This window comes from Pseudophryne corroboree, chromosome 4 (genome assembly GCF_028390025.1).
Source record: "Pseudophryne corroboree isolate aPseCor3 chromosome 4, aPseCor3.hap2, whole genome shotgun sequence".
Classification (NCBI taxonomy): domain Eukaryota; kingdom Metazoa; phylum Chordata; class Amphibia; order Anura; family Myobatrachidae; genus Pseudophryne; species Pseudophryne corroboree.
In genome coordinates this window covers 471,004,955-471,027,859 of record NC_086447.1, presented here as the reverse complement: position 1 = coordinate 471,027,859, position 22,905 = coordinate 471,004,955, and the positions used below count along the sequence as shown (strand labels likewise).

Below are 22,905 nucleotides of genomic sequence, written 5' to 3'. Positions count from 1 at the left end.
TGATTTTTGCATATTGTATACTATAGACATTATACACCATGTTTTTTGTGTGCCTACATTATTAGCTCATTTGCTGCTACATATTATGACTGGTATGCATAATTGATTTATATCTATATACACAGTCTCATTTGTTCTAAAATGGTATACACACCTATTTATATATTCATATATTACTGCATACTCCAGACAACCTAGCTTTAACTACGTGTTTAGCGATATGTATCTATTCTAATGTGCTATTATATGCACTTATGGGGCCTGTCAGGTAAAGATCATGTTGTGATACTTTGTCATCTTTTTTACAGCATTATAACTTATACCTTTAATACCTTGAAAAAGATTCTTACATGAATTGAAACGTTGGCTATACCAATTTACCGGCATGCAATGATTAACTATATAAAGAATGTGAAGATTTTAAAAATTATTCTGGAGAGTGCCTTCTTCCTACACATTGTGGGAGTTATCACCCTTATCTATGTTCTACTTACCTACTCTCCCTAAACTTCCAGGCAACTCACATATTTCCTCTTGTCCATGAGGAAGGAACGGGGCTAACGTGATTCTATGAGATGTGTGCTATTTTGCCCTCAACTCTTCTTAATACACCCATGATTTGGTGCCTTATGCTGCAAGGGAGCGTGGCCTAATGATGAGAGCGGCCTGCCCTGCCCCATCAGCAGTTATTAGAAAATAAATGTAGGCAAGCATGAATGACTATACAATAAGAAGGCACTTAGCATGTATTACCAAAGGAAAGCCCTGTCATGAAGAAACACAATCTTGCATTCCCTTGTGTGGATCAAAAGCTTTAAATATTCTGCCTATTTGAATTGATGGATCACGAAATGGCAAATTTAGTATTAACATAAATAGTTAGGCAACATTTCTTGTGTATTTGCATATAAGTCATGAGTTGTTCCTGTGAATTTTTTTGGCTGTAATATTTAGCTGGATAGAGGTCAAACCATTACCTTTTGTGAAAGCTCTTAACTGCATCTATTCCCTGTAATGCTTAACACTATCTAGCACTAATAATTTAGCATAAGATTTGGACAGAGTATGCTTATGTAAGTAGGCCACAGTATGCAAGCAAGCAAAATTATTATTATTATTATTATTATTATTATTATTAGATAAAGGAGCATCTTTAATGTCCATTTTGAACATTTCATTCTTTGGAGAAATGCATTACCATTCAGCAGTGCTTTATAATCCTGGGAGAAAACAACAGTTTCAAAAATGTTAGCCAGCCACTACGAGGCCAGTGTCAGAAACATGCACGCATTACATGCTGGCCTTCGCTGCTTGCTTTTATAAGTGTTCGCAGCAGAACAGTAAAGGTCAGAGCTATGCAATCTTAATCATATACAGCTCAACAGAAGGTCAGGTATTATGAATGGTAAATGTAGCGCATCACAATCCAGTTGAAGCTGTGTGCTTAATTTAAGGCTGTGATTTTAGAGGTAAAAATCTGAAGTTTTGAAGCAACAATAATTTGCTGTCATTTGAAGTATGTAATCTTGAATACAGCCACGTCACAAAGCTTTTATCCAAATCTAAAAGGATTTGAAAGCCTGTGTTAAAACCGTGTCATTTTAACTAAATAACAGCCTGGACAAAAGAGAAAACGGTTAAAAAAAAAAAAAGACAAAGGGATAACCGAGGCATACCAAATAATGCTAAACAGATACCAAACAACATTGAATATGTTTACTTATTATTTGATTTTCCTTCAGTAGTTTATCATTGCATAAAACTGAATATTTATGAAAAATGGTATCCTTTTTTTCGTCTAACATTCCTAAAGGTTCACAAACTGATGAAGAATGGCACAACAAATCTACAACCTCTCATAATTTTAGATAGCATTTCAGTTTTACAAAGGACACACAAGGCTCATACCCACGGAAAGTTATACAGGCATCAGTGGTGCATTCTTACTAATATGTTTATCAGAATGTGAAAGCAGCACTGCCAAATGTCTAAATAGTTATCAATTATTAGTATGGCATTATTATTGCAAATTCCAGGGCTACTGTTATCTTAAACTTACTGTGTTTTTACATGATTGAAACCAAAGTAGGTAGTACTGTAATTGTGGCTCTAGATTATTTGTTCCTCCCTTCTGAAATACCATGTGTTTTTGCATTGTCTAGAGCACTGTTTCCAAACTCCAGCCCCCATGTAACACTAAAAGTACGTTTTCCAGATCTGCTCACTGAATCAGATGTACAGTAAAATAATCTGTACCACTTTATGATCTATTAATATGTTTCCATTAGTAATGAGTACACCTGTGCTCCTGCAAGAAGATAAGGGAAAACATGCATTGTTACGTTTCCTTAAGGACTGGCATTTAAAAGCACTTCTCTTGAGTCAAGAACTTTAAACACCTCGATCTTCGTCAAGCACCCCCACTCAGTGTAAAATCAAATGGTAAGGCAGGAATATGACCGACTGGTGTTATATGAAAAATCTGAATTCCAATACAGGGATACTGATTTTTGTTTAACATCAGGACTGCCTGCCACAGAGGTATATGTTTAAATGCCGGCTGTCGGGATCCCGGTGTTTATGATACCATTGCTGGAATGCCGGCAGATGAAATACCGACCAAACAGGACTCTTCCCACACGTGGGTATCCACAACACCCTTAGAGTGGAAATAAAACCTTTGCCAAGTGCAGCAAGCCACTGAGCCCGCAGTGTGGCAAGTGCAGTGTGGTCTAGTGCAGCAAGCCCGCAAGGGTACTCTTTACACTCGCCCCACTACCGGCATGCTAGCGGTCAGAATGCCGTTGTCTGTATACTGACGGCTGGCATCCCAGCCGCCCCATAATTCATACCGAACCCGCCACAGATTCCAGTTATGTGCCATGGGAAACAGCAGCTGTGATAAGTTCCTAATTTACTCCATGGTTCCTAACTTTCTTCTTGTAAATCTTCCAGTTAATGAGCAGCATGATTGTCAGATAACCTTTTGTAGGTTAATAAAAGGTGTGTCAGTTTCTCAGTGTGGATCTGACTACCTGGGAGCAGGCTTGTAGGCCTGTTGAGAGACACTACTGCTGGTTAATGTAAAGCTGTGTTTTATTTCTTTTCCCTGACTGGTACACTTTATAATTAAGCTCGCCCACTCATATTGAGGCGCCCATTTTATCTACTAGATTTTCAGTGTATAATCTAATTTGTTGCTTTGAGTAGTAATTTGTGTTGTGGGTTTATTTTTATGGGTTTTTATTTATCTTTCTGGCCAGTTACGTGGGAGCACAGACAAAAATGTTATGTCTACATTGGAATAAAAAATCATATTTATGGGGCTATTTTGTGTTTTGGATTTGAGTTTTAGGTCCATGCTACTGTATTCACTATCCTGTTTAGAAGCATAAAGCGGAACTTGCATCTGGTTGTTTGTAGACATCTAGCTTTGCCCCCATCTGTAAGAGCCCAGCCTCTTCTACAATGAGCCTGGTCCTCTATCAGGGGCCCTTTAATAGAGGAGGCCCATGTCCAGCCTCCTCCGTTCGGGCCCCCTCCTCTCTGCCAGGTGCGCTGTAGAGTCTGAGCTCTAGAGGGTGCAGTTCTCCAGGAAATGGGTTTGGTGGCCATTTTCCCAGTGATTTCTCTACTGTGCATGCGCAGAACTTCATGAAAATGGCCGCTGTGCCATTTTTACGGGGTTTTATCAGCACCAGTGAGATCGGCACTGGACTCCGGAGTGGTGAGTATTAAAAAAAATTGTGCGGTGTGGGCACACACTGCAACCGTTATAGATATGCCAGTTCCCTCTATGTATGGAATGGTCTTCTCTGGAAGAGCACGCAATATTAATTGGACTGGTAAGCCTGGCTAGTTGATGGCTGGGTATTCAATAAGTGTCATATCAGGCTGGAGATGAGTATGCAACAAGAGAGCTTTAGCTGGAGAGACTGGAAACACAAAGGGAAGAAATCGAGGAAGCCGGATATAGTTCCTTCTCATGTACTTCTGCAACAAACTGAGACACGAAAAGATGAGTACACTGCAAAGACTTGGGGTGAATGAAGATTGCTAACTGAGATACTGCAGTCAGAAGACGCTGGACGAGAAATGGATGGTGAAAATAATGTTCAGGGGATATTTGCTGTGAGGACTGGTTATCTGGTAGTTGTGGCTGAAGAATACTAGAGACTGGATACTTGACAACTGCAACTGAAGAACACAGAAAAATTAATACTTGATGATTGTAACTGAAGAATGAATACTTGATAACTGACTGAAGAACACTGAAAATTGAATACTTGATAACCATGACTGAAGAACACTGATGAATGATGGTTGATGACTGTGACTAAAGAACATTGATCAAGAACCCTGAGAACCCTCCAACGGCTTTAGGACACCCAAAGCCACCGCCCGGTGAGCGAGCGGCTGCGGAGCACGGCAACAGTACCCAAAACTGGATCAAAGTGCACTGGGTGACAGAGAAGCGACCTTAATAGCAGAGCTGTAGACCTCTAGGAGTACTGAGCGCAACAACAGGAGAACCCTGGGGGAGCACAGAGCTGGAGCACTTGCATAGAGAAGCAACATAAAGCACTGGCAGCGTTTGAATCAGAGCTGACCCCTTTTAAAAGAGGAAGCAGACCGGGATTGGCGGAGTACTTACACAGAGCACTGTCATTGGTTTACTGCAGAAATGATCTCCAACATGGTGGCTCCCTGAACACAGTCACACACGGGAGCGTTTCATTACCTGTCTGGTCCCCGATTCCAGCACTCCAGAGCCCGCACCAATCGCCTCCGCAGAATCTCACCAAGGGCTGCGGCTAACAACCCACCACAGGACCTGACCCTGTAGGTAATAAGCTGCAGTGTCTTGCATCACTCAGCTCTTCACAGATAAGTGGCCTGTTATCTGAAGTATGGGGCACTACTATTTATTTATTTTAAAATAGTAGTTGCTACATTTTATTTTAATAAGGGTGCATTACTAATAAGTTATATCATATTGGTGAAGATGCTAATAATTTATTTAATAACATGGGTACTAGTAATGGTTGGTTTAACATTGGGGTCACTATTTAATAACAACACTCCACTTAGATGTTTAACAACAATGAAATACCTGTAATTGAGTTCTACCTGTCAATGGTAAATTAAACGCTTGGTGCCAGGTGTAATCAATGAATTTAGCTTAAAGCCAGACTAAGCCCACATTGCAGATTTCTCAGTCATGGTCATTGAGCACATACTGTGTCTTGATTATTAGTTTGTCACTAGAATTTGCATTCGTATTTATAAATATTACTGTATTGTAGATTAACTTACTTAAAATGGTGCCAGAGGAGCTGATGCACAGTTGAATGTATGCCTGCATGCAGGACATATTTTGCATGGTTTCGTATTGTGCATGCTCCAAAAACCCATCTGCACGATTACTAGAAATGCATATACTGTACGTATACATTTGAAAGCATTTCCACATGTGACTGACCAGGTGCAGGACCTGTTCTGTGCATGTGTATGAACGCTTCCTGTGTGGTAGCATGTAGCCCTCGGTAAGCCTCTGCCTGATTGACCTGTGTGCAGCTTTGCAAGTGCAATCAATGCTGAATGAGGGCTTATGCACTGTTGGGCGTAAGCATAAATACACAGATTTTTATACATAAGTGCACATTGATATCAATGACTTTCGGACCTACAGTACTTTTGCAAAGATGTGTCTAGGTCTGCGTAAAAGTTGCATATATGTTTCTCAAAGCCAATCCTTGGAACACACATCAAGGGAGGAATTCAGTTAGCTGTGGTAATTTACAGCAGGCTCAACGATCCCCCAGGGCTATTCAGTAAAGGCCCAAACACACTTGCCGATAAAATGAGCGATGTCGCTCATTTTCCCCCTCCCTGAGCGACGTTGCTCATTTTGTCGGCAAGTGTGTATGCCGCCAGCGACAACCGATGTGCGGCCCCACTGGTTCGGCAACAATCGTCGCTGTCGGTAGAGCATGCATGCAGGATCTGGACTGTCGTCCAGGACATGCATGCACGGTTGGTGGAGGCGTGACGTCACTGAGCGATATGAGCGGTCATATTGCTCATTGTGTACAGTCGGTCGCCGGCCGGACCGGGAGGGGAAACATTAGACGACGTCGCTCATAGAGCAACATCGTCTAATGTGTACGGACCTTTAGTCCTTGAAGGCAGCCAGACCGCTGCATTTAACTGGGATTTATTCTCGAGTCTGAGCAGACCTGATATTAAATCCCCAATAAAAAGCCCGTTATTGAGTGCCCGAACCATGTTAACACATATTAGCCATGTCCGCAAACTTCTCCTGGATTTTTTGTGTTAATGCCCAATAGCAGGGTAAAATGGGAAGTGTTTAGCATCGCAATGGATGAGATGCCGGCGCCAACTTGGGAGATCGGCGCCGGAAGACTGACAGCTGAAATCCTGAAGGTAAGTATCGCTATAAATATTAGGCTAAGGCCCGGGGGTGGGGGGTGTTAGGCAATAGAGGGGGGGGGGTAGCTGTAGTTGCCCACTCCCCACCCCCCTCGAGGATTAGCCCTAGCCACTAACCCCGAAGGGAAAGGGTAGGGCGTGAACTTGTAAAAATACATACCCCCTCCGACATCGGGATCTTCAATGTCAGGATGCCCAGTGTCAGTCATGTGACCACTGGCATCCCAACGAGCGATATATAGATGACTTGGTAAAGTACCTGGTGAGAAAAAAGGGACTCTAATTGAATAGTCCTGGGCATTAAAGGCCGATGTTACTACCTTTTTTTTTTTCTATTACACCCGGTAAAGTACTGGGTCTAATTGAATTATCCTCTAAGGGATAAAGGTAATAGCATATGTATTATTTAAAATGTGGCAGTCAGTAATGAATGCCCAGCGCTCCAGCAAGAAGATATGGAAAGCATGCAGTTATTGTTTTCTAAGGACTGAAATTAAGAAGCACTGTGCGTTTTTAAAATTGTAACCAATAGTCAGGGGTGTATCTAGGGGTCCAAGCGCCCCTTGTAAAGTAAGGACTGGTTCTCTCCCCCCCTCCCCCATATTTTAAATGAGGAGGGTGTATCAAAAAAGGCCTAGTGGTAAGGGAGCATGGCCACCAATGGTACTTCCAATTCAAATTATGCCACAGTATCATATTACACTGCACAGTAGTATCTCTTATTCACGTTATGCCACACAGTAGTACACCTATAGGAAACACTGTCTATAGAAGGCATATGGGGAATGCGAATAGAAAATGGAGATGTGGACCAGTGCTAATAAATATTTATCTTATGTCCTAGAGGATGCTGGGGACTCCATAAGGACCATGGGGTATAGACGGCTCCGCAGGAGACATGGGCACTTTAAGACTTTAGAATGGGTGTGCACTGGCTCCTCCCTCTATGCCCCTCCTCCAGACCTCAGTTAGATCATGTGCCCAGTGGAGACTGGATGCACTGCAGAGGAGCTCTACTGAGTTTCTCTGAAAAGACTTTTGTTAGGTTTTTTATTTTCAGGGAGCACTGCTGGCAACAGGCTCCCTGCACCGTGGGACTGAGGGGAGAGAAGCAGACCTACTTAAATGATAGGCTCTGCTTCTTAGGCTACTGGACACCATTAGCTCCAGAGCGTCGGAACGCAGGTCTCACCCTCGCTGTTCGTCCCGGAGCCGCGCCGCAGTCCTCCTCACAGAGCCGGAAGATAGAAGCCGGGTGAGTATGAGAAGAAAGAAGACTTCAAAGGCGGCAGAAGACTTCAGATCTTCAATGAGGTACCGCGCAGCAGTAACGCTGCGCACCATTGCTCCTAACACACACACACACACACACACACACACACACACACACACACAAGGCACTGTACGGGTGCAGGGCGCAGGGGGGGCGCCCTGGGCAGCAATTATTACCTCAAAAACAGCACTGGCACGGGTCTCAGATACTGCGGAGGCAGTATAGTATAAAACCCCCGCCAGTATAAAGAAATTGAGCGGGACCGAAGCCCACCATCGAGGGTGCGGGGCTTGATCCTCCAGCACTAACCAGCGCCATTTTCTCCACAGCATGCTGCAGAGAAGTGCTCCCGGACTCTCCCCTGCTGAACAATAACGGGGCAAAAACGAGGGGGGGGGGCACATTTATTTGGTGCAGATTGTACATATATTTATATATATAAAGCGCTATTTAGGCTGGGACCTTGGTTTCAGTATATGGTGGCGCTGGGTGTGTGCTGGTATACTCTCTGTCTCTTCAAAGGGCCTTATTGTGGGTCAGTCCCCATATTTATTTATCCCAGTGTGTGTCGACATGTCTGAAGCGGAAGGCTCGTCTATGGAGGATGCAGAGCAGATGGTGGTGGTGTCTCTGTCGGCACAGCCGACACCCGATTGGGTGGACATGTGGAATGTTTTGAATGCTAGACAAGCAGGAAATTAACCCATGGCTTTTACTGTGTCCCTGGACCCTTCAGGGTCCCATAAACGTCCCTTTACCCAGTTAGCAGACACTAATACCGACACGGATTCCGACTCCAGTGTCGACTAGGATGATGCAAGGTTGCACCCATGAGTCGCAAAAGTATTCAATATATGATTATTGAAATAAAAGATGTTTTGCATATCACAGAGGACTCCTCTGTCCCTGACACGAGGGTCTGCATGTTTAAAGAAAAGTAACCTAACTCATCTCATGAGCTGACCGTTTTATTTAAAAAAGCTTGGGAGACTCCTGAAATTAGACTGCAGGTTCCCCAAAGAATTATTATGGCGTATCCTTTCACCTCAAAGGACAGGTTACGGTGGGAATCCTCGCCCACGCTGGACAAGGCCTTAACGCGCTGGTCCAAAAAGGTAGCATTACCGTCCCCTGATACGGCGGCCCTATAGGATCCTGCGGATCGTAGGCAGGAATCTACCTTAAAATCAATTTATGCGACTACGGGAGCCCTATTTAGACCTGCAGTAGCGTCGGCATGGGTAGGTAGCGCAATTACAGCTTGGGCTGATAACTTGTCATCTGACATTGACACCCTAGATAAAGATAGTATGGTGTTGACCTTAGGTCACATCAAGGACGCAGCACTATATATGACAGAGGCTGTGAGAGATATTGGGCTTTTGGGTTCAAGAGCAAATGCCATGGCAGGTTCGGCTAGTAGGTCCCTGCGGACCCGTCAATGGACAGGTGATGCTGACTCAAAGAGTCATATGGAGGCTTTACCTTGCAAGGGTGAAGTTTTATTTTGGGAGGGCCTCGCGGACCTGGTTTTCACAGCTACCGCGGGTAAGTCGTCTTTTTTGCCTTACGTTCCCCCACAGCAAAAGGAAACACCCTAATAACAGATGCAGTCCTTTCGGTCGCTTAAGTTCAGAAAGGGGTGTGACTTTCTTTCCTCGCTAGAGGTAGAGGGAAAAGAACACCGGCTACGGCTAGTTCACAGGAAAAATGTTCTCCCCGGCCTCTACCAAATCCATCAAAGAGGTACTTCCACACCGATTTTCAAATCGGCCTTGCCAGCTACTTCCCCGGAGAGGAAAATAGTTTTCTCTGTCGTCCTAGTGGATGCTGGGTACTCCGTAAGGACCATGGGGATTAAACGGGCTCTGCGGGAGTCTGGCCACTCTAAAAGAAAGATTAGGTACTCTCTGGTGTGCACTGGCTCCTCCCTCGATGCCCCTCCTCCAGACCTCAGTTAGAATCTGTGCCCGGCCCGAGCTGGTTGCACACTAGGGGCTCTCCTGAGCTTCTAGAAAAAGAAAGTATTTGTTAGGTTTTTTATTTTCAGTGAGATCTGCTGGCAACAGACTCACTGCTACGAGGGACTGAGGGGAGAGAAGCGAACCTACCTGCTTGCAGCTAGCTTGGGCTTCTAAGGCTACTGGACACCATTAGCTCCAGAGGGATCGAACACAGGGCCAGCCTCGGTCGTCCGGTCCCGGAGCCGCGCCGCCGTCCCCCTTGCAGAGCCAGAAGACAGAAGAGAATCCTGAAAATCGGTGGCTGAAGACTTCGGTCTTCATTAAGGTAGCGCACAGCACTGCAGCTGTGCGCCATTGCTCCCTATGCACACCACACACTCCGGTCACTGATGGGTGCAGGGCGCTGGGGGGGGGGGGCCCTGGGCAGCAATTAGAGTACCTTACATGGCTAATTGACACATAATACAGCTTTTAAGCTGTATATGTGCATAATCCCCCGCCATTATACAGATAAAAAAGCGGTCAGCCGAGAAGGGGGCGGGGCTATCTTCCTCAGCACACCGGCGCCATTTTCTCTTCACAGCTCCGCTGGAAGACAGCTCCCCAGGCTCTCCCCTGCAGTTTCCAGGCATCAAGGGTAAAAAAGAGAGGGGGGGGGCACAAAATTTAGGCGCAAACTATATATAAAAGCAGCTATAGGGAAAATCGCTTTTGTTAGTGTAAATCCCTGATTATATAGCGCTGTTGTGTGTGCTGGCATACTATCTCTCTGTCTCCCCAAAGGACTTTGTGGGGTCCTGTCCTCAGTCAGAGCATTCCCTGTGTGTGTGCGGTGTGTCGGTACGGCTGTGTCGACATGTTTAATGAGGAGGGTTACGTGGAGGCGGAGCAGGAGCCGATAAGTGTGATGTCGCCCCCTGCGGGGCCGACACCGGAGTGGATGGATATGTGGAAGGTTTTAACAGACGGTGTCAACTCCTTACATAAAAGGTTTGACGACGTGACAGCCATGGGACAGTCGACATCTCAGCCCGCACCTGGCCAGGCGTCTCAGAGGCCATCAAGGGCTCAAAAACGCCCGCTGACTCAGATGGCAGACACAGATGTCGACACGGAGTCTGACTCCAGTGTCGACGAGGATGAGATAAATGTACAGTCCACAAGAGCCATCCGATGTATGATTACGGCTATGAAAGATGTTTTACACATTGCTGACATAAACCCGGTTTCCACAAAAAAGGGTATTATGTTTGGTGAGAAAAAGCAGCCAGTGACTTTTCCCCCATCTGATGAGTTGAATGAACTGTGTGAAGAAGTGTGGTGTTCCCCTGATAAGAAACTAGTAATTTCTAAGAGGTTACTGACGGCGTACCCTTTCCCGCCAACGGATAGGTTACGCTGGGAGACATCCCCTAGGGTGGACAAGGTGCTCACACGCTTATCAAAAAAGGTGGCACTGCCGTCTCAGGATACGGCCGCCTTAAAGGAGCCTGCAGATAGAAAGCAGGAGGCTATCCTGAAGTCTGTGTATACACACTCGGGTACTATACTGAGACCTGCTATTGCTTCAGCATGGATGTGTAGTGCTGCAGCAGCATGGTCTGATTCCCTGTCAGATAACATTGATTCCCTTGACAGAGATACTATTTTGCTAACTATAGAGCATATTAAAGACGTAGTCTTATATATGAGAGATGCACAGAGGGACATTTGCCGGCTGGCATCTAGAATTAATGCAATGTCCATTTCTGCCAGGAGAGTATTATGGACTCGGCAGTGGATAGGTGATGCTGATGCTAAAAGGCACATGGAAGTTTTGCCTTATAAGGGTGAGGAATTGTTTGGGGACGGTCTCTCTGACCTCGTGTCCACAGCAACAGCTGGGAAGTCGACTTTTTTACCTCAGGTTCCCTCACAGCCTAAGAAAGCACCGTATTATCAAGTACAGTCCTTTCGGTCTCAGAAAGGCAAGCGGGTAAGAGGCGTGTCCTTTCTGCCCAGAGGCAGGGGTAGAGGGAAAAAGCTGCACCAGACAGCCAGTTCCCAGGAACAAATATCCTCCCCTGCTTCCACTAAGTCCACCGCATGACGCTGGGGATCCACAGGTGGAGCCAGGTGCGGTGGGGGCCCGTCTCCGGAACTTCAGCGACCAGTGGGTTCGCTCACGGGTGGATCTCTGGGTTCTACAGGTATCTCAGGGATACAAGATGGAGTTCGAGACGTCTCCCCCTCGCCGTTACCTCAAATCAGCCTTGCCTGCTACTCCCAAGGAAAGGGAGGTAGTACTGGCGGCAATTCACAAGCTGTACCTCCAGCGGGTGATAATCAAAGTTCCTCTCCTTCCACAGTGACGAGGTTACTATTCCACAATGTTTGTGATACCGAAACCAGACGGTTCGGTGAGACCCATTCTAAATTGGAAATCCTTGAACACTTGTATAAGGAAGTTCAAGTTCAAAATAGAATCGCTCAGGGCGGTTATTGCAAGCCTGGAAGAGGGGGATTTTATGGTGTCACTGGACATCATGGAGGCTTACCTAAAGGTCCCCATTTACCCACCTCACCAGGAGTACCTCAAGGTTGTGGTACAGAACTGCCATTACCAATTCCAGACGTTGCCGTTTGGTCTGTCCACGGCACCGAGGGTGTGTACCAAGGTAATGGCCGAAATGATGATACTCCTTCAAAAGACGGGAGTTATAATTATCCCGTACTTGGACGATCTCCTTATAAAGGCGAGGTCCAAGGAGCAGTTGTTGATCGGTGTAGCACTATCTCAGGAAGTGTTACAACAGCACGGCTGGATTCTGAATATCCCAAAGTCGCAGCTGATTCCTACAACGCGTCTGCTGATATTGGGCATGTTTCTGGACACAGAACAGAAGAAGGTGTTTCTCCCGGAGGAGAAGGCCAAGGAGTTGTCATCTCTGGTCAGAGACCTCCTGAAACCAAAACAGGTGTTGGTGCATCATTGCACGCAAGTCCTGGGAAAGATGGTAGCTTCTTACGAAGCAATTCCCTTCGGCAGGTTCCATGCAAGGAACTTTCAGTGGGACCTGTTAGTCAAGTGAGGATCGCATCTTCAGATGCATCGGCTGATCACCCTGTCCCCGAGGGCCAGGGTGTTTCTTTGCTGTGGTGGCTGCAGAGTGCTCATCTTCTCGAGGGCCGCAGATTCGGCATTCAGGACTGGGTTCTGGTGACCACGGATGCAAGCCTCCGAGGTTGGGGAGCAGTCACTCAGGGAAGAAACTTCCAAGGACAATGGTCGAGTCAGGAGACTTCCCTACACACAAATATTCTGGACCTAGGGGCCATTTACAATGCCCTAAGTCAAGCAGAACCCCTGCTTCAAAACCAGCTGGTGCTGATTCAGTCAGACAACATCACGGCTGTCGCCCATGTAAACCGACAAGGCGGCACAAGAAGCAGGATGGCGTTGGCAGAAGCCACAAGGATTCTCCGATGGGCGGAGAATCACGTGCTAACACTGTCAGCAGTGTTCATTCCGGGTGTGGAAAACTAGGAAGCAGACTTCCTCAGCAGGCACCACCTCCACCCGGGAGAGTGGGGACTTCATTCAGAAGTCTTCACGCAGATTGTAGACCATTGGGAACGGCCACAGGTGGACATGATGGCGTCCCGCCTCAAAAAAAAGCTAAAAAAGTATTGCACCAGGTCAAGAGACCCTCAGGCGAAAGCTGTGGACGCACTAGTGTCACCGTGGGTGTACCTGTCGGTTTATGTGTTCCCTCCTCTTCCTCTCATACCCAAGGTACGGAGGATAGTAAGTAAGAAAGGAGTAAGAACTATATTCGTAGTTCCGGATGGGCCAAGAAGAACTTGGTACCCAGAACTACAAGAAATGATCTCGGAGGACCCATGGCCTCTGTCTCTCAGACAGGACCTGTTACTGCAGGGGCCCTGTCTGTTCCAAAACTTACCGCGGCTGCGTTTGAAGGCTTGGCGGTTGAACGTCGGATCCTAACGGAAAAGGGCGTTCCAGATGAAGTGATTCCTACGCTGTTAAAGGCTAGGAAAGACGCTGCCTGAAGTTCAGACGTTGTTAAGGGAGTGCTGCATATTCAGCCCCTTTTTTGTGCCTCCAGTGGCACCTTGGGATATCAACGTAGTGTTGGATTTCCTATAATCACATTGTTTTGAGCCACTTCAGACCGTGGAGTTGAAGTATCTCACGTGAAAAGTGGTCATGCTTTTGGCCTTGGCTTCGGCTAGGCGTGTGTCAGAATGGGCGGCTTTGTCATGTAAAAGCCCTTATCTGATCTTCCATATGGACAGGGCAGAATTGAGGACTCGTACCCAATTTCTCCCTAAGGTGGTATCAGCGTTTCTTTTGAACCAACCTATTGTGGTGCCTGCGGCTACTCGGGACTTGGAGGATTCCAAGTTGCTGGACGTAGTCCGGGCCCTGAAAATCTATGTTTCCAGGACGGCTAGAGTCAGAAAAACTGACTCGCTGTTCATCCTGCATGCACCCAACAAGCTGGGTGCTCCTGCTTCTAAGCAGACTATTGCTCGCTGGATCTGTAGCACGATTCAACTTGCACATTCTGCGGCTGGACTGCCGCATCCTAAATCAGTAAAAGCCCATTCCACGAGGAAGGGGGCTCTTCTTGGGCGGCTGCCCAAGGGGTCTCGGCATTACAACTTTGCTGAGCTGCTACCTGGTCGGGGTCAAACACGTTTGCAAAATTCTACAAGTTTGATACCCTGGCTGAGGAGGACCTTGAGTTTGCTCATGCGGTGCTGCAGAGTCATCCGCACTCTCCCGCCCGTTTGGGAGCTTTGGTATAATCTCCATGGTCCTTACGGAGTACCCAGCATCCACTAGGACGTCAGAGAAAATAAGAATTTACTCACCGGTAATTCTATTTCTCGTAGTCCGTAGTGGATGCTGGGAGCCCGTCCCAAGTGCGGATTTTCTGCAATACTTGTATATAGTTATTGCTTAACTAAAGGGTTATTGTTATGAGCCATCTGTTCAGTGAGGCTCACTTGTTATTCATACTGTTAACTGGGTATAGTTATCACGAGTTGTACGGTGTGATTGGTGTGGCTGGTATGAGTCTTACCCTGGATTCCAAATCCTTTCCTTGTAGTGTCAGCTCTTCCGGGCACAGTTTCCCTAACTGAAGTCTGGAGGAGGGGCATAGAGGGAGGAGCCAGTGCACACCAGATAGTACCTAATCTTTCTTTTAGAGTGCCCAGTCTCCTGCGGAGCCCATCTAATCCCCATGGTCCTTACGGAGTACCCAGCATCCACTACGGACTACGAGAAATAGAATTACCGGTGAGTAAATTCTTATTTTGGCTGCCATACTAAAGCTGTGTCAACAGCAAGTGATTATCATAGTTCCCCTAGTGCAACAGGGAAAAGGGTTTTATTCAACCCTATTTGTGGTCCCAAAGCCGGATGGCTCGGTCAGACCAATTCTGAATCTAAAATCCCTAAACCTATATTTAAAGAGGTTCAAATTCAAGATGGAATCTCTCAAGGCAAGGATATCCAGCCTGGAAAGGGGGGGATTTTATGGTGTCACTAGACATAAAGGATGCATACCTTCATGTCCCCATATATCCTCCTCATCGGGCGTACCTAAGATTCGCTGTACAGGATTGTCATTACCAGTTTCAAACGTTGCCGTTTGGGCTTTCCACGGCCCCAAGAATTTTCACAAAGGTAATGGCGGAAATGATGGTGCTCCTGCGCAAGCAAGGGGTCACAAGTATCACATACTTGGACAATCTCCTGATAAAAGCGAGTTCAAGGGAACAGTTATTAAAAACCGTGTCTCTCTCCCTGAGAGTACTACAACAGCACAGCTGGATTCTAAATCTACCAAAGTTGCAGTTGGTTCGGCAACTCGGCTGTCTTTTTTGGGCATGATTCTGGATACGGAAAATCAAAGGGGTTTTTCTCCTGGTGGAAAAAGCCCAGGAACTCCAGAATATGATCAAAGACCTGTTAAAGCCATAAAGAGTGTCAGTTCATCAATGCACTCGAGTATTGGGAAAGATGGTGGCGGCCTACGAAGCCATTCCAATCGGCAGGTTCCATGCAAGGACTTTTCAGTGGGACCTTCTGGACAAGTGGTCAGGGTCCCATCTGCAGATACATCGGAAGATACCCTGTCCCCCAGGGTCTCTCTCTCTCTCTCTCCTGTGTTGGCTCCAGAGTACTCCCCTTCTAGAGGGTCGCAGGTTCGGCATTCAAGATTGGGTTCTTGTGACCACGGACGCGAGCCTCCGAGGATGGAGAACACAGGGAAACAATTTTCAGGGAATTTGGTCAAGCCAGTAGGCTTGTCTACACATCAATATGCTGGAATTAAGGGCCATATACAATGGCCTCCGACAGGCGGAGAATCTTCTTCGCAACCTGCCTGTTTTGATCCAGTCAGACAACGTCACAGCCGGGGCGCATGTAAACCGCCAGGGCGGGACAAGAAGCAGAGCAGCAATAGCAGAAGCCACCAGGATTCTTCGCTGGCCGGAAAATCATGTAAGTTCTCTGTCAGTAATCTTCATTCCGGGAGTAGACAACTGGGAAGCGGACTTCCTCAGCAGACACGATCTCCATCCAGGAGAGTGGGGACTTCATCAAGAAGTCTTTGCAGAGGTGACAAGTCGTTGGGGACTTCCTCAACTAGACATGATGGCGTCACGCCTCAACAGAAAGCTTCGGACGTATTGTTCCAGGTCAAGGGACCGTCAGGCAGTGGCAGTGGACACCCTGGTGACACCGTGGGAGTTTCAGTCGGTCTCTGTGTTCCCTCCACTTCCTCGCATCTCCGGTATTCCGGATGAAGCCGTCCCTACTCTTATAACAGCTAGGAAGGAGGTAACGGCGAAACACTATCACCGTATCGGGAGAAAATATGTGTCTTGGTGTGAAGCCAAGAATACCCTACGGATGATTTTCAACTGGGTAGTTTTCTCCATTTTCTGCAGTCAGGTGTGGATATGTGCCTGAAGTTAGGCTCCATTAAGGTGCAGATTTTGGGCTTATCTATATTCTTTCAGAAGGAATTGGCTTCTCTCCCAGAAGTCCAGACTTTTGTAAAGGGAGTGTGGCACATCCAACCTCCTTTTGTGCCTCCAGTGGCACCGTGGGACCTTAACATGGTGTTACAGTTCCTTAAATCACACTGATTTGAAACTCTTCAAACAGTTGAATTGAAGTTTCTCACTTGGAAAGTGGTCATGGTATTGGCCTTGGCATCTGCAAGGCGGGTGTCCGAATTGGCGGCTTTGTCTTACAAGAGCCCCTATCTGATTTTCCATGCGGATAGAGCAGAGTTGAGGACTCGTCCTCATTTTCTGCCTAAGGTGGTTTCGTAATTTCATATGAACCAACCTATTGTGGTGCCTGTGGCTACGGGTACCTTTGAGGATTCCAAGTCCCTTGATGTAGTCAGGGCCTTAAAGATTTATATAGCCAGAACGGCTAGGGTTAGGAAAACAGAAGCACTGTTTGTCCTGTATGCAGCCAACAAGGTTGGCGCTCCTGCGTCTAAGCAGACTATTGCTCGCTGGATCTGTAACACGATTCCGCAGGCTCATTCTACGGCTAGATTGCCGGTTCCAAAATTCGGTAAAGGCCCATTCCACTAGGAAGGTGGGCTCTTCTTGGGCGGCTGCCCGAGGCGTCTTGGCATTACTGCTTTGCCGAGCTGCTACTTGGTCGGGTTCAAACACTTGCAAGATTCTACAAGTTTGATACCCTGGCTGATGAGGACCTCATGTTTGCTCAATCGGTGCTGCAGAGTCATCCGCACTCTCCCGCCCGGTCTGGAGCTTTGGTATAAACCCCATGGTCCTTACGGAGTCCCCAGCATCCTCTAGGACGTAAGAGAAAATAAGATTTTAAACCTACCGGTAAATCTTTTTCTCCTAGTCCGTAGATTATGCTGGGCGCCCGTCCTAGTGCGGAAAAATTCTGCACGGCGTGTATATAGTTGTTGCTTACATAAGGGTTATGTTACAGTTGAGATCAGTCTCTGGCTGATGCTGTTGTTCATGCTGTTAACTGGTTTAGTACATACCATGTTGTACGGTGTGTATGGTGTGGGCTGGTATGTATCTCGCCCTTAGATTAACAAAAATCCTTTCCTCGTACTTTCAGTCTCCTCTGGGCACAGTCCTAACTGAGGTCTGGAGGAGGGGCATAGAGGGAGGAGCCAGTGCACACCCATTCTAAAGTCTTAAAGTGCCCATGTCTCCTATGGAGCCGTCTATAACCCATGGTCCTTACGGAGTCCCCAGCATCCTCTACGGACTAGGAGAAAAAGATTCACCGGTAGGTTTAAAATCATATTTTCTATTTTTATAAAGGTAATGCGGTCAAACCGCATTCAGGGATGCGACCACAATATCCCTGTTCTCAGCGCCCCATCCTGCGCATATGCGACCGCTGAATGCGATTGGATCACATTTTGATCTGATTGACAGGCAGAGATGTCCTCAGGGTGGGCAGGGGGCGGTGACGGACTGTTGCAGGGGCGGCGTCGCGAAAACGGTGGTTGGTTCATCTGCATTTTCAGGGCGGCTGAGTGACATCAGTAGTGTAGTTTATGTTGAGTCTGACACTGGCACCGGCACTATCACACATTCGCCAAGTCTGACAGTACTACTGGATTCTACCCCCTGGCCATGGATGGCACCGGCAAGCAGCGCCCCTCCTTGCCTGGCGCCCCTGACAGGCGCGCCAGGCAAGCGCAGCTTTGTAAATCTCTCCACCCCCATTTACTGTAGTAAATCCAAATCAAGTGTCAGAATTTCTTTCACAGAATTAACATAGGTTTTAGCCAATCACCCTTTATCATATGTTATTGTTGCAACATATGTCTGCTACCACTTTAATTGGAAATTACATTTGTGAGCTTTGTGAATGGAAAACAAATTCCATTATAATTAGTAGCTTTTTCCCCCCAATTTAAAAAAGTGAATTTTTGTCCCTCATTTGAAAGTGAGGAAAACATAACCTGCATCAGATTGTATTTCAGTATGTTTACTTTCAGAGGAGCATTCTGCCGAGAGAGCATGCTTCGTGCGCAGTAAAAAGTCAGGTATCTTAGTACTTTTTTGAATGTGTTATGCACATACATTTCTTAGGAGTTGGCATTCCTCATTGTGCAATGTTGCATGTGTGTCATTATTGCTTTATAAGCATACTTTGGATTTAAATGTCACCAAATGTTTTTATTTCTTTAAATGAAAATATCAAGCAATAAAAAAATCCATTATGTTTCTTCTTGTAGAAAAATGTAGTCTGATGTTGCAACAGCTGGTCATGTAAGATATTGGGCTTTGCACAAAACTGATTTATAGTGTTGTCTTTTGAACCTGTTATATAATTTATTATTTCAACCATTGAAATGCTGACTCAACGTCTGCGTGTACCTAAAAATGGCATAGTCCCACTCGTCTCGTCATCCAGTGACAGTAGCAATAGTCTGGTTATGGGATCCGGTCGGGATACTGGCAATCAAAATACTGACGCTAGAATTCTAACACTGTGCGAAATGCCGGCATCAGCATTTCTGAATGGGTTCCCGAATGAGTGACTGCTGGGTCGCCAGATAAGTAATACCCCTTTCACACAGCCAATGCCGGATCCCACCTGGGAATTGGAAACGGGTCTTTCTCGGGTGAGAGCCGGCATTGGACACTGCTGCTGGCTTCCCCGACCCGGCAATATGCCGGGCGGGTTGCCATAGCAGCAGGGGGCGGAGCCGGCAGCGGGGGCGGAGACAGGTGGCGCTGGGAGATGAGATCATCTCCGCGCCGCCTCTCCCTGTTGTAGTGAATGGGTCCCGGGTCACATCAACCCGGGAGCCCGTTTACGCTGCCACTGACCCGGTATTCAACCTGGGTATCACACTGCTTTATTCATGGGTTGAATTGCCGGACCGGGTCAGGCGACCCGGAATTTCCGACATGGCGCTTTCACACCGCACACTGACCTGTGTCGACCTGGCAATATGTCGGGTCGATACCGGGTTATTTGTGCGGTTTGAAAGGGGATACTGGGTTATTTGTGCGGTTTGAAAGGGGTATAAGCCGTGCATTACACCAACCCTTATTGCTCCTTAGTGACGTTACACCACACTGTATTGTTCCATCATCATGACACACAAAGTGACAGTGGAATAAACACCAACTTTATACTCACACGATAAGGGTCTCCCATCCGCATCCAGACCATCCACCCAGCGCTCATCTCCTTACTTCCGGTTTCAGCAATGATGTCATACCAGAAGTGATGTCCGCCGGATCCCGCTGCTGGCGCATGAGTTGGAACAAGCGCGTGTTGGTATCCATGGTGATTCATTCCCTTGACTGGGAATGCTATCACCTGAAACACGTGTTACAAAAAAACAAAACATCAGTGCTTTGTTATGCACAGTAATTAAAAGTTCTGTTATATGCAATAATTAAAACACAGTGGCAATAAGTATACAAAAAAAGTATATAAAAAAGAAAATGTTGAAATTAAAAATCTATGTGATATGGTATTGCAGCAGGCTCTTACAAAGATACTGAAGGTCATTATGTGATTAGCACCATGACATCCCTGTCAAAAGAACCACTATTAACTATTGTATAAGTAAACTCATAGTTGCTGCATGACAATTAGAATATTATAGAGTATGTAATATAATAATACAAACATTAGAAAAAGTGTCCTATGCACAGATTGTTGTCTGTTACAAGTTCTAAAGGGGTGTATTCATGTGACCGGCGGTCGGGAGACCGACAGTCACATGACCTCCTCCACCATCCCGACCCCTCACTATCCCGATGGTCGGCATGCTGACCAACAGGGACTATTTCCACTCGTGGTTGTCCACGACACCCATAGAGTGGGAATAGAACCTGTGGCGACCGCAGGTTGCCACCGAGCCCGCAAGGGGCTTGCTGCACTCGCCCCTCCCCGCCGGGATCCCGGCGTCGGTATGCTGCCGGAATCCCGGCGTCGGTAAGTTGACCGGCTGTCTCCTGACTGCCGGTCAGCCATACTACACCCGTTCTAATCAATGCTTGATACAACAATGGAACATACTCAAGTACTGCTCTCCATATTACAATAAAACAGCTTAAACTCAATGCTTCATTTAATCCTCTGGGGCTGACTGTATTCAGAGTACAGATCCACTGACACTCTAATTGGAGTAGTTTCTTGGACCCGTCTCCCCCTTGAATATAAAATGGAACCTGATCTATGACCCGTTTGCACATTCTTTTAGTAAAAATATGCCTGTTAAACTGCTACTTCTTACTAATGTAATGCTTTGTCTAGTAAACTGTAACTTACTAATGGAAGACTTGTTTTTGTATCTTCTCATACCTTCCTAATTGAACACTTTTCAGTGTCATCACTGTCTGGGGTATAGAGTTGTGCTATGTGTGACTCTGACGGACTGTACTGAGAAACTCCCCCAAGTGTTCCTCCCATCTTTTTACATGCAGTAGCAGCTGCTGCTGTGCCAATGTAACAGCCACTGAGCCATTTCCTCTCTCTTTCAGACAATGAGGACACTGAAAAGTGAAATGAATATAAGATGCAGTAAGATGCAGAAAAAATACAGAAACGTGTTTCATTAGTAACTGTTTGTTTATTTAAGCATTACATTAGTAAAAAGTAACAGATTAAGGTTCGAATACAATTAGCTGAGGTCACTTACCTTGCAAGGAAAATGGATGTAGCCATTTTCTCATGCCTTAAATTTGGCGCTAACGCCCATAGGTTACGGGATAAGCACCAAGAGATATGGGTTAATGCATTTGTGGCACCATTGAATGCAGGTTGTGGGCTGTAATAGAATTGACCCGGCAGACCAATTAGCCCATTGTTAAATATCACTGTTAATTGAATCCAGCCCTAAGTATAACATTAGGTTACTTAATGTTCTGAACAAGTTTACTAATGATCTGAATCAGTTTGGTTATGCTAATCCAGGATCCTTATATTCTGAACGTGAAATATTTGGACCTGTTTAGTGACAAACACCGAACAGATCAGAGGGTACATAAATGTACAAAACCCATTCATCCTACACAATTTGTCATACTCTTGACTAGTACAAACCAACAGACCTTATCTGGTCTACATTTAGAAATATAGGTGGCATACATGTTCAAAGTGAAAAGCTCTAAATTAAGCCAGGCAGCAAAATTTCATCCTGCCAAATGGATTAATTGGTACAAAAATGGCTGAAAGTTTATGAACTAAAATTAAACTCTGTGTGTTAAATATAGGGTGACCTGCAAATAGTCTTGGATGTACAGTATTTTATATAATTATATGACTGACCAAGCAGGCACTGAGAACTAATACATGTGCTGTAATGAAAAATATACACTTTTTTTAGTGCAATGTGCATGACTTTACATTATTATGGACAGTTCATGCTAAAAGGGACTTGTAACATTTTACACACAAAAAATAATAATTTTAAACGCATTGGCTAATTTGAGATTTAGGTGTTTTTACGAAAGCATAAATAGTGGTATTTGACACTCATTTACTCTAAAACAAGTACATTAATTAATGCTAAACAAAGGTAATTATTTGTTGTTAATACTGTAATATCTCCCCAGTCCCTAAACGTCTTTATGGAATCAACCCTGCTCTGTTTGTGTGTGTTCTTGTGGGGTAAGAAATTTATAAATGGCAATCAAGGACTGATCCGAAAAGTAAGAAAGCATGGGCAGAAACAGATGTAAATAATGGTAAATATACTCTATAAAATGTTCTATAATGATAAGATAGGAAGAAGAATTTATTAATCAGTAAGCTCTCTGCAGAGGTACAGTAGTTCTTTGAAGTGTGTGTGTGTGTGTGTGTGTGTGTGTGTGTGTGTGTGTGTGTGTGTGTGTGTGTGTGTAAAAAACAGGTGCTTACCAGCCTAAAAAGCTAAAAGTATGTACAGTACTACGAAATATTATTTGACAGCAGCTTCTAATGGTAGGTAACTGGGGCCTACCCGACAAAAGAAATGAACAATGACTGACTATAAATGCACTAGTCCGTTAACATGAATGACTAATTTATTAATAATACGTAAAAAAATATTACAATAATCGCACTGACCCTGTGTTATTACCCTCACCCGTTAAATCAATATTAGTGAGTTTGGGTTCTAGAGGTCATGTTTCTATTATCTATGCCCAGATTAATAATAATTTGTT

The 22,905-nt window shown here is 45.6% G+C and overlaps 1 protein-coding gene across 1 annotated transcript in view; it reads left to right on the top strand.

Moving 5' to 3' along the window:
• ASCC3 (activating signal cointegrator 1 complex subunit 3) overlaps positions 1 to 22,905 on the top strand; it is a 1,202,160-nt gene that overhangs the window by 783,138 nt on the left and 396,117 nt on the right. The gene's annotated exons all lie outside the window — the stretch shown is intronic.